This window comes from Pseudopipra pipra, chromosome 2 (genome assembly GCF_036250125.1).
Source record: "Pseudopipra pipra isolate bDixPip1 chromosome 2, bDixPip1.hap1, whole genome shotgun sequence".
Lineage (NCBI taxonomy): Eukaryota > Metazoa > Chordata > Aves > Passeriformes > Pipridae > Pseudopipra > Pseudopipra pipra.
The window spans coordinates 43,027,760-43,041,126 of NC_087550.1; the positions used below are offsets into that span (position 1 = coordinate 43,027,760).

The following is a 13,367-nucleotide window of genomic DNA, read 5'->3' on the forward strand; positions in this document are numbered from 1 at the left end:
TAAAGATTAGTAATAGCATATAAAGCATAAATTAGGTGACAACACCAGGATGCATTATTTGTCTGTAATAACTTTATTCCTTTTAATGTATGTGTAGTATACATTTATATATATATATATAAATTATGTTATACTTAAATTGAGGATTTTTAATAAAATTCATGCTTTTCATTTGTACCAACTGCTCCTTTATACGTCGCTAATTATTGGGCTAATGATAAAAGGATTCGGCTAATGATAAAAAGGCAGCATGTAACTGAAATTGAAAGTTCAGAGGCATTATGCATACAAAGAAATACAGCTCTTTGAAAACTATCATAAAGAGAAGACAACCATGAATAAAAACAACCAGTAAGTAACAGTCCCCCAACAGTTAAGGAACAGTGAAGTGACAAGGCAAAAGATATTTCTAGAACAGAATACTGGAAGGCACAATGGTGAATGAAACACGAACAGGTGTGAAAAAGAGCAAGACACCTGTGAGAGATCTTTTAGATAAAGAGGAACAAACTTGAATTGGGTGCATTGAAAAGATTTAGAATGAAAAATGAGAAAAAAAGATTAACAAATCTGACCTTTGCAAGAACTGTGGTAATAGTGAGGTGGGGAAAAGCTGATATGTCAGAGTCATAAAAGAAAAGCAAAGTACATTGATCAGCGTAGGATGGGAGAAAACACATAGCTATGTGGAAAGCAAAAGAAGCTACCAAAACTTGTAAGGAAGAAGTAGCAGTATTTGGATATTGCTTACAGGATGAGGCACAGAGAGCAGAAATGGCTAATACCTGAGTGACAGCAAGGATAGTGGTTTTGTTTAACAGTGATAAAGAACCATGGAATCACACAGAATGACAGATCTGCTGAGTTGGAAGGGACCCACTAGGATCACTGAGTCCAACTTTTAGCCCTGCACAGGACTATCATCAAGAGTCACATCATGTGCCTGAGAGTATCATCCAACACTTCTTGAACTCTGTTAGGCTTAGTGCTGTGACCAATTCCCTGAGGAGCCTAAAAGATAAGGAGCACTAAAACTATGGCCATCATCTAACAGGGAAATGAGCCAGAAGTGGTATCAATGACAGCTGATAGTCCAGACTGGACTGTGAGAGAAAAGTCAACAAACAGGAACAGAGATGAACAACACAAAAATATTTGTTCTTTTTCTGAACTGAACATTCTGTTCCTGTGTTTTTCCGATATACTGAATCTTAGAAGAGTTGTATGTTACCCCTTTACGCCTCCTCATTGCCAAATCATGATTTTCCTCTTCTATATCTAAAAAAGCTGGGATTTTTGTTTTGTTTAGCTTTCTTTTTTTTTTTATCTGATACACCATTTCAATTACTTTCAATAACCTGAACGCCTTCTTAGGCACCATAGTGAAAACTGCACTCTTCCATCACTGTTCCAAGTTAGATGAGAGTAAATGTCACACTGAAAATTTGCAGTCCATCTACACTCAGTTTACGGTTAAGAGGCAAGAATATTTTAATAGCAGTAAAGGAAGACATTGGCATGCCTGAAGTAAATTTCCTAATTGCTTGTTTATTTCTTAATAGATTTTTCTGTTAATCAGTGCACTCATAATAAAAAAAATGAGTAATTTTCTTTAAGTTTAAAGATCTTGAACTTTTTCTCTTTTGAATCCCTATTGAAAATGCATTCTCCTTCCCTCTCCTCATTTCCCCATATAATTTTCAAGGCAAAAATTAAAATGCAAGTGGAAAGACACCCTTCTACAATCTGATCAGTAGCACTTGTCTACTCAAGAACTTTTATAAAACCTCCTCAAATCTTAAAGTTTTTTACCAATATATGTCTGCATGTTGATAATCGATAGAAGACGTTAAAAACCTTACTTCCAGTCAGTCAAAACTGAGACATTGCATTACAAGACTTAAAAATACTTCCTTTATTAATTAGACCACAGAACAATGATTCAAGCTGTAATGATTCCTGAAAGGAAAATTAACTGGTTTTTTAATTATTCCTCAAGCTTCTTAAGTACACGGTGTTGTGTAAAAGTATCTGCAGTCTTTGTTAAGAGATTACAAATCTATTTTAAAAAGCATGACCTGTGCTTAATTCAGAAGAAGAGAAAAAAGACTAATAGGCAACAGCATGACAAATTGCATAAGGGTGTGACTGAAGAATGATTTCTGAGTTGAAAAGTCTCTTGTGGACAGCATTGAAAGGCAGAGTGGGAAAAAGAAGAGCCAGTGGGTACCTTTCTTTTTTGTCTGCCAGTAAAGAGTAATTGATATCAAAACGTGTAAGCAGACTTTCCAATTCAAACCAAAGGTTAACCTGTAAGCTGTCTTCTGATAAGCACAGGGCAAAAATACATGCTGATTTCCAAAATTCTCTCTCTGCAACCAGCAATTTTTAGTTCAGGGATTTCCTGAGCAAAAAGAAATTCTTTTTGTAAAGAAAAGGTGTTTGTTTTCACAGTTCCTCCTCAAATATGAACTATGATAACATTTCAGCACACATTGTTTCTTCCCACCACACACACGGAGAGAAGGACCTTAATAAACAGTTCTCACACTCTGAAAAACATAATTCCATGCTAGAAAGAGAAGTCTCAGATTGCCTTACACGTTAACTGCATCCAGGACACAAAATCCATTTTCACAGAATTGTCTGCCTTACGCAGACACGGATGAAAGAGCAAGGGCAGGCTGGGAAGTAGGTGACACAGTCTGGAAAGCTGCCACAGGCAGAAGTGATCCCCCACTCCGCAAGCCTGGAGCTCTCCAAGCCTCAATAATGTGATGGACTGACAGCCGCTCAAGGCTTTGTGCTGAGCTGGTGGAAGAGCTGAGAGCTGGTGCAGGGCAGTAGCTGTATGAAAACAGTTCCAGGCACACGGATGTCCCAAGCCAGCAAAGCATTTAAGTACAATAGGAACCTGGATCAGGACTTTTGATGTCAGTTTTAATAATGTACATGGATATCTGTACAGCAGTATTTCTCAGAAAAAAGCACTCCTAACTTTCTGCCCTAACACACTAAGTGATACTCTGTGTTTCAGTATAGACCTTTTCCCTTCTGTCCTTGCAGTGTCCTTTAGAAAGGAAAAAGTCACCTCTTCCAGTGTCTTAGCTATTAGTCCATGATGCACTGCTAGATCCTTTCAAACCGAACGTGCCAAATTCTGTAAGATGTTTTCTGCTCTAGTATTTTCTAGCATCTTCTACAACAGTGCTATCTCTAAATCTCAACATATGCCTTACACAGGGACATTTACTTGTGAAATATATTAATGTAAAATAGACTGTACATAGCTCAGAGGTCTAAAATCAGGGCCACACACTGGTGAGTCAATGTGCCTTTCTGCTCCTTCAAAGAACAGGACTGACAGCTATGTCCTGACATATGCTTTAGTGTGTGGGTTATCTGTATTCTTAGATAGATTTATAAATATCACAGTGTCTTTCTGGAAGGGGACATATGACAGTATAGCTCACTACAGAATTGTTGCCAAGGAACAGACCTGCTCGGAGAAAAATTTAGATCACTTGAATTTCAGAAGGTGTTCTATAGAACTAAACTACAGGATATATTTTCCCCCTATTTGAAAAACATTTGGAAAAATGAGCATTTAACTTTTCTAATGAGAATTTCCTAGATTTCTTACTCATATAATTATTCAATCCATCTGAAGCAAAAGATACAGCAAATTATACAAGGACAATGAAAAATAAAATAATGAACTAATAAATATTGAATGCCTTGGAATCAATAAATCTATCTTAAACAGTTACTGGGTAAAGCAATCATGTGGTTTGTGTAAAAGACATACAATTAAATTATAACCAACGTGATGCACATTACATACATCCCTGTACTACTGTCTTGGCATACAATCATTTCTACTGAATGTGGAAAAAGGAGCTATGAAGCATTTCATATCTACATAAAGAAGTTCTAGTCTTGAAGGATGAAATTCTTTCTCTCTTTCCCTTAAGTTCTTCCACTATGATCTAAGTTAGCCCTGCTTCGAATGGTGGTTGAATTAGCTGACCTCCAGAGGTTCCTTTTATTTCATGATTCTATATTTCATACCCTATGATGAAAAATTACACACCTGCGAGTCTTCATCATCAGTATGAGGTAAAATTAAATTAAGTGAAAATCAAAAACAAAGACTCAGACTAGTTTCTGGGGCTCCTTAGTTCTAGCATCAAAGGAAAAGTTTATATTGGGGTAAAGTTTTTTGAGCCAAATTCTGTCATGGAGCACCATGTCAGTTCACTATGGCACTGTGCAGGGTCTAAGTTAGAAGAGGATTTGGGTCACCTGTAAGAAAACATCTGACCTGAACTTATTTACTGGGGGGCGTGGGTGTGGGTGTGAGTGTTGCATGATGTAAATGAGAATATTTAGAGTTGCTAAAGAAGAATAAGACCTACATCTTTCCCCTAAGATTCAAATGAAGAAACATTAAAGTTACTGTTCATAAACTGCTTCTAACTCACCAATAAACCATTGCATTTCACTTCTGAGGGAGCATTTAATCAAAAACACTTTTTATTGTTTTCTTTAAATAGTAATTTCCACAGTAAGAATTTAATTACTATATGAACCCGTGTGTTCAGGCACTTAAAAAAGAGCTAATCATTCACACAAGCCCACATAGCAGTGGAGGATTTTTCCCAGCCTCCTCTCCACTGACACTCAAAAAAGAAAAAAAATCATCGGAAAGTTCTCTTTGATCCCTAGTGTAGGAGGACATCTTTGTCTCACAGTGCCATCATATGACACATACTGAATGGATTGGGTGATACTTTAACAAGGATAAATGACACATGCTCAAAATATTTGAAAGAACAAAAAAACTGTATTAAAAAAAAAAATTTGACCTAAGGGTTTTAACCTTAACAAACAATCTTTGATACTTTTGCTTATTTAGTAATTTGAGGTAGATTTCACCTAATTTCAACCACCTAGAGGTTATCCAGCTCATTTAAGTTAGATTTCTAGACTCCTGCTAAACCAAGGAGGTAAATAACCTCAAGGCTGCAACTCTTCACATTCTAAAATTGGCAAGAGAGGCTGAATCAATCACTCCTGAAGCTGCTTAACTTTCCTGGTTGGACAGATAGGGACATTTAATGGTAAGTTCAGCTTGGACATCTCATGCACAGACAGGTAAAGAAAGGTGAGATGAAGCCAACTCCCAGACTGGCAAAGTTGACACACTTTCATCTTCTTTGCTTAAAACGAGCTACACTCCTGTGCGTAAATCATCAGAGAAACAGGTGTTGATGGATAGGATCCCATCAGAAGATCACTCTCTTTGTAGAACTGGAAAAATTTCTTCATATATCTTAAGATAATGATCTTTAAATCTAGCGTGCAATCTTTTAAATTGTAAATTGAAATGACCTTTCAATGGAAAAGTCATGCTTCATCTTTTGATCATACTATGTGCTTTTATGCATAGATGAAAGTCAGGTTTTTCAGCTTTGGGAAGAGCTTGAAACTAATCAACAAGTATCTGCTACATAGCAGCTTTAAAATATAAACACTGACCTATAAGAATCTTACAGATTTACTACTAGAAGTAACCTTATCTAGCCTATGTACAATAACAATCAAGATTCTTCCCAAAGTTTCTACACTATCAATGAGACCTAAATTGTTGCCTATGCCATTTAAACATCTGCCACTTCAAGGTGTTTTAATACCTTTTGCACAAAGAGGAGATACCTTTTAAGTGTGTAGTTTCTACTGGATCCCCCAAGTTCTTGCAATCAGCACCAAAGCAAACATAATCAAGATTAAAAAATTATTGAATTCTCTCCTCCATATAGACACTGTAGACATGAACAAAAAAAATAAAAAGAATCAATTGAGAGGTTTTGCAAATATACCTGTTATTAGGTTGGGAAAAGTGGAGAGACTAGTTCCTTTAGCACCTCTCAATGTAACAAACAATATATCCAATTAAGTTGTTCAAAAAACAACTGGACATGGCAGTGAGGGCTATGGTCTAGTTGACAAGGTAGTAATTGGTCAGGTTGGTTGGACTTGATCTCAGAGGTCTTTTCTAACCTAATTGATTCTGTATGATTCCATGACTCTGTGATATAGACAAATACCAGAAACAAGTCAACATATGCCCTCTTTTGAAATAGAGTAAATCAAGGAATGACCACATGGAAAGATAAAAGGCTAAGAAAATCCCAAGCTATGCATAAAGAATGTTAAGCGTTACAGGTTATAATAGCTAAAAAATAGTTTGCTTCCTTGTGAAGAAACTTAGAGCACTGTTACCACCATAGAGACTTGAATACTAGATGTGCAGGATGATCACTCTTCCTCATGCTCAGCTAAAGGATAAATTAGTTTGTAAAATATTGAAAGTTCCCACATGACAGCTGGGGCATACAGATGCTTTATACCATATATATTGCAATGTTTGAACAGCTCACTCTATTAGATTATGCTTAAACATCTCACTCTAAAATGGTAATGCTGATGCGTTCCTTTGCTAGTTCACCAGTTTTATTTTAAGAACTTCAATTTCTATGGACTGAATGCAAAACAATGTAAGACCTAGATCACAACAATGATTTTTGTAGAATTTACCCTATTCTTATGCCTGGAGCAAGTCTCCACAGCTGGCAGGTAACAATTAGTCGAAGAGGCAATGGCAATTGCATATGAAGAGAAAAGAGGCTCTGTGACTGCATGGATCCTATATACAGGAGTCTAAGACTTCACCTCGGCTACAATTGGGAAAGGGTTTATTAAAACTCCTTATTGGCCTCTGTATTTCACCATCACAGAGCTTCAGATTTGTGCAGGGAAAGTGAATTTCCTCCTCAGTGAATTCAAAACACACATTCACATAAAACAATTTTTTGAAGTCTTTCAGACAGGCAAATCCACTGAGTTGAGAATAACTACTTCATACAACAAAGGGAATGAGCATGAAGTGAAAGGCTGTTGATTTTCACCGAACTGAGGATTTTAGCAAAGCATTTACAGTGTCTCCTGATTTCTGTATAGATGGCACTTCAGTAAGTCAATCAAACTTTCTCGACACAAAAAACCAAACCAAAACAAAACATAACAAAAGCTAGGATCAGAACTCAGATAGTATTCTGTACAGCTCTGTTACCTTCACTGAAAATCTAGGTCAAAAAAGAAATTTGTAAATAAAATGGTTAATGAAATCAATAAAAAAACCGCTCTGTAACTCATTCAAAATGTAAGATTTTCTATTCCTACATTTAAGATGCAAATCTACAAGCAATATCTGATTATTACTGAACGTCAGATGCACCATGAATGGAAATGAGATACTATTTTACTGTTTGTTTCAATTGCTTCAGATAAAATTGTTATCTGCTCAGCAATTTTAAGATGATGATTCAGGATAAGTTTAAATGTTCTAGTAATTCCATGACTAGAAAGATTTTGACCTTATTTTCAAAGCAATTAGCAAATGAAGGCCTGATGATGTCAACACTAGGACAAAATCCAAACAGAGACAAATTGCTCTCAGATGAAGGTGAATCACTCACAGGAAAAAAAGACTTCAATGTTCAGTCCAACAACTTTCCTTCACTTCATTCAGTGATCTCTCCCACTGTGTGTCACACTAGTTCCCCTCTCAAAGACACGCTGATAAAGAACAAAGTATGAGAACACATACATTTGGTTTTGGCCTGTGCATTCTGTTAAAAGTAGCAATCTTAAAGGGAATTACTATAATATATTTATTATGTACATTATGCATTTTGCAACGGCAAAAATTCAAGCATGTTAACATTCTTAGTCAAGATTATCTCTGCCCATCTTCACTAGTTTTTATCAACTAATTTATATTACTGTAATCCAAAAACATATAGACACAAATTAAAGCATATTTGTGCTATTGTTTTTGTGGGTAAGAAAGACCAAACAAAAAAAAGAAAGAGACTTTAACTCTCAATTATCCTCGCATGTTCTTTTGAAAATTAAACACTAATTAAATAATTAAACACATCTAGTTTTGGATGCAGTAGCAGATGATAGTACGCCATATCCATAACTTCCTTGTTTGTCACTGCTGCCCAGCCAACCTTTAATGACACTAATTGAGTGCATTTGGCAGCTGAAGGACACAGATGCCTAGCCATGGATTTTGCTTATCCAGCATTATAATTGCATGCTTTTTTCCTGATGGTGCTTTTGTCTGATTATGCTTTATTTGAAACTTTTCCAGTCAACTTCTTCACCCAAGAGTACAACCTTTGCTGACAAGAGCAAATGCATGCAAGATGTGTTATTTTGGAAAGAATCCCTTTATTTTCTGGTGCTTTGTTCTTTATCAGTGTGTCTCTGTGAGGGAGATGAGTGTGAAGATTAGATCATGACAAATTAATAATTTTTATTTGCATTTAACTTTAGTTGAAATTTGTGGAAAAATGAAATTAAGTAAATGAAATCTCCCTCATACTTGTATGTAATAAATAAAACTCATCATAACTTATTTTTATTAACTGTGTTTGTTAATGATCTGCAATAAACAAGACACAATGGAAGTTAACCAAACAATTTGAATGCATCTAGAAATATATTCCAAACTAAAAATATGCAATTCAAGAGAGAAAATTGGAAAATTCTGAGTGAAGACCAAAATTAACTTGAGTTAACATGCAATCTGTTCACATAAAAAATGTAATCTGGGGCTATGAACATCATGTGACAGTCATAGTTCCTTCCTACTATCTTCTAGTCAACCACACTGAGACTACTGTTAAAACCTAGATATTGTCAACAATCATGATTTCTGAGAAGATCAAGAATCTCTTCAGAAAGGATTTGTTTAGGGGGAAACTAAAAATCTGTACTCACAGATTGACCAATGATTACTCAATAGGGAAAGCATGATGATAATCAAATATCTGCAAGGTGTTAACATCGAAGAGGGAGATACGGCAGATAGGGACACAACTATAAATAATAAAATTTAAATGAAGACATAGGTGAATATCCAGCTTACATAGGCCTAAATAGGCTATATTAATGGCAGTGACAGGCTCCTGAGGCAAGTGTGTTAAATTACATCATATAAACTTTTTCATTATGGCACTAGAAAAACACTTGTAAACACATCGTAAGGATGTTGATAGGAAAATGGACAGGATGCATTAATATATATATGTCTTTTTTCACTCTAACATCATACTGCATTTAAGGACAAATAATTAGAAAGTGGTGATACATTTGAGCGTTTCAAATCACTGCTGCAAAGTCTGTTTTCCTGTCATCCTTAAGAATAGATGGGGTAGGAGAAAAATTTTTCATGTCCTGAAACCACTTACAGAAACAGAAATTTGAATTTCAGTTTTAAATTAAGTGTAACTCAGTTCACATGGTCTTTAGAATTTCACTAAAAGTAAAAAATTAAAGAGTACAGCGACTATGTTGAACCAATTTTACTTACAATATAAACTCAAATTTTTAACTTATTTTTCTTAATAATAACATGATGATCTATGTCAACAACATACTCTGCAGTATCAAGTACAGACCATGCATAGCAAATCAGTGCAATCTTGGCAGAAAATGTAGCAGGATTTTTTTATAGAGTCATCCTTTAGGGATGGGACTATCAGTTCTGTTAATACACTGCAACCACACCTAGTCATGTTATTTTGGCACTGGCCTGTTCCTCATCACAAATTATCACAGCTAAACTATCAAATCAGACCCTTTCATGGGAAATACTTTGGCAGCTGTACTTTGGCAGCTGTACATTCAGCCTCCATGAGGGTGAGAAAAAGGATCACCTCACTAAAAGGCAGTAACCTCCAGTGTATAACAAGGCTACATTCTACAGTGGTTTTGACTCAAAGATACAAAGCACTTTTGAAGCACTTGCCCCAATTATCCCTATTTACTCTATAATGCTTCACTTTACAAAATGGCTTGGTCTGCATGAACTAGATCCCTGTCAGGGGAAATTAAAGCAGTAGCTGTTCTCAAAATGTACACCAAAAGTCAAGACAAACTCTTATGGGCATACTAGGGTGTAAATCGACATTTGATCTTTCAGATCCGTGGAGTCATTTAGCATGAGGAACAAAATCAGTCCAAATAAAAATCTCAAAACACATGAAGTATAGAAGCACAGATTCCGTCAATCCACCGATCCTTTTCTGTTGCACTGATTTACTTGAAGAGCTGGCACACCTATTGTATCATCAGTGACAGGGTCAACAGAGTAAAACTAACTATGTTACATTACCCATCCCAACCCTTGATCATGCATTTAAAAATTTAGCTGCTAAAATTTTAATCAGTGATTGACATTCTATAGCAATAAATTCACTACTAAGCAAAAATGTCATGGCTGCATTAGAAATGTTCAGGACTGAAATGTAAAATGAAAACAATGACATCTTTAATTGGATTGGTAAAGCCCATAAAATTAACAGATTCATTTATATAAAAACACTGTAGATGATCCTTGAATAAAATTAGTCAAAACATATTTAAAATTTCTCATTGTAAAAGTGTTTTAGTCCCAGAAGCTTCCCACATTAAGGGTTTGGCTTCATACATTTCAAAGCTGTAGCACGTTACATTCCAATTACTTCATAAAAGGTAGGCAGTGTGTGTACAAAAGATACTTGGAACAAAAGACTGCATTATGGTGTGCCTCAAAGCTCATTATAAGCAGCTACTACAGTGGACTGTGTCTGATAAATCACCACAATTTTTCTTCATTTAATCTTACTTAGAAATTGATCTTGGTTTGTAAGCAAATTCAGAGAACCTTAATGTACTTCTAATAATCCCCATGGGAAAGATGAATAATGTTCAGACTATGTGTTCCACAGATATCATTCCCCATTGTAGAAATGTGGGAAAAGTAATGTGGAAAAAGGAGTTTTCCCTTTCCTTTTCTCTGAAATAAATTAATAATTTTCCATAAAAATAAACAGGAGCTTTCTTCATATCAACAACCATAGAAATTCATGCAGCTGAACTTATTACACAGATTTGAACAAAGAGAAGCAAATCTTCTCCTTTAAAGTCTACATTTCATTAATGTCTGTCTACATCATAGAACAGTGTACCTCAAAAAGCATGCAGATTTTTTAAAAATTATGCCTATGTGTGAAGAACCTGCTAACAAGGAAGTACACTTTCACGTTAATCATGAGGAAATGTTGTCAAGCAAACATAAGTTCTTTGTATCTCTAAATTTTTCCAAATCAAGAAAGGCTTTTTTTAAATTTTAAATATCTTTAAAGCTATTTCCTGCACTGTATGTTTCAGTGAAGCATATAGACTCCATGCTATGTTAACCTAGGTTTGTTCAATATGGCCATAGAGGCACAGCAATGCTACTGGGTCAGTCCAAGGGTCCATGAGGTTACTGTTCTGACACAAAACACAGCAGTTTTCAACACCCATAAAACGCTGTCAGAACATGACAAATGTAGGTGATAACTTTCCAGCCTTCCTTGCTTCCAGCCAGTTCTGACTGGGTCTTCTGAGGCGAAAATGCATCACCTTCTGCTGAGCTTCATGTTCTGTGATGCCCTCACTAGATTGTTACGGCTGTTCGAACTAACTGCTGTAAACCTGAACAGGTAACTCCGATATTTTTCTCTCCCTTAATTGTTAGCATATTTCTGGTCTTCTTTCTTTGCTAGATTTTTCAAAGCAATGCAGTGGGTGGATTCCTAAAATGTTCACTGGACTGAAGGGAAGCTTTGTTGTAACCCTCAAGCACTAATTAATGGCAGCTTACTTGACTGCAGCTCCTTTTCCCTTGGTTTGCCATCCTGGCTGTAAGAACAAGGCAATGATAAGACTGACCTCTAACTCAGCAGCAAAAGTCCCTTGTCTTTATGAAGTAATTAATTAAAAAATTGGCATACAATGAATTTTTAAATATTTTTCATAGGAATGGAATAAGTTCTGCTTAGCCTGGAGACATCTGGAAACCTTCCCCTAAAAAGTAACAGTTCTGATAATGTGCCATTTCTGTGGAGGTCACAAGTGGTGCTTCTGACATCACCTCAGTACAGTCCAACAGAGTTTAAAGCAGAAGGTAGCATGAAAGCACATGATTTAGCTGACTGCTTTCCACCCAGTTAGCCTTGTGCTGACACCCACAGCTGACAGCACACTGCAGCAGATCTGGAATACACACAGAGCAGCATTCAAACCTTTTTAATGAACTCTCACTGACTCAAAGGCTGCTTGGAAAAGGATTTGGGTCAAAGGTAGTGTAGGACAGTAGAGGGCAATGCAAGCTGGTGAGTGAGTAGTATGCTGTGAGATGGTTAGGATGCCTAGATTTGAAAACAACAGCTATTGGGAAGCGGAGAGGGAGCTGTGGTAGTTAAGAGTGTGATAGAAGATAAAACAAAGGCCTCTTTCAAGGCACTCATGGGAAGGACGACGATATATGTTTATCCATATTAATCTGTGGGGATTTAAAAAGCTGTAACTACCAAATACCTAAAGACTATAACCAGTATGTCTGAGTATAACCACATGGAGTAAATGAGAATCTTGCTTATAGCAAATGACTTAAAATTCCAATACAAGACAAAACAAAGGAATAGGAGAGGAAGAGCATGGAGCGAGGGGACTAGTGAAAGATAAGTTTTGGTACGCAAAGCCCATAGTGAAACATGCCCACAAGAGACAAAGATGCACATCTGGTTTTCATGCACCAGTGAGAATTTCAGATGTGTCACAGCAAACATGGAAAAACTATAATTCACGTACCAGTACTGGTCTATAAAGGTATCATCTTCTGTTAGCCCAAACTAATGAGAGAACACAAGTCACATTCTCATTCTGGAACCTTGTCCAACTAAGTTGTCAATATGCTCAGGAAGTAGTTGCATCCAGAGGTGAGGGCATTATTCATAACATTGTCATTACAGTGCAAGATACATTAGGAGATGGACTTAGAAATGTTTGCAAACAGAATTAATTAAAATAAATGCTTTAGCTAAATGACAAAAACCCCTCCTATATTCACATCTGCATAACCACACATTCTGCTGAGGAAGCCACAATTCCAGTTATAAATTTGCTCTTTGCTGGTGTCCTTGCAAAAAAAAAAAAGGAAATCTGGTATCACAGACCTCTCAGAAATTTCCACAAATGTCACTGCTTTCTACAGCTGTAAACCTGCTGTTTGGTTCTTATGCACATGGATTTTCTGTTCAGAGGTGCATGACCACCGCTACAGAGTTTATGGGCTTTTACTCCTTTTCCTTTTTTGGGGGAGGAGAAGGGTAGAGTACAGAGAAGAACTTTAAGGAAGCCATCAGGGTTCCCTATTGCTTTCCAGTCTTCATAAGACCAAACTAAAAGCAGTCATCTGATGC

General features: G+C 36.3%; 1 protein-coding gene across 1 annotated transcript in view; it reads right to left on the minus strand.

The window, feature by feature from the left end:
- GUCY1A2 (guanylate cyclase 1 soluble subunit alpha 2) overlaps positions 1-13,367 on the minus strand; it is a 150,015-nt gene that overhangs the window by 30,468 nt on the left and 106,180 nt on the right. The gene's annotated exons all lie outside the window — the stretch shown is intronic.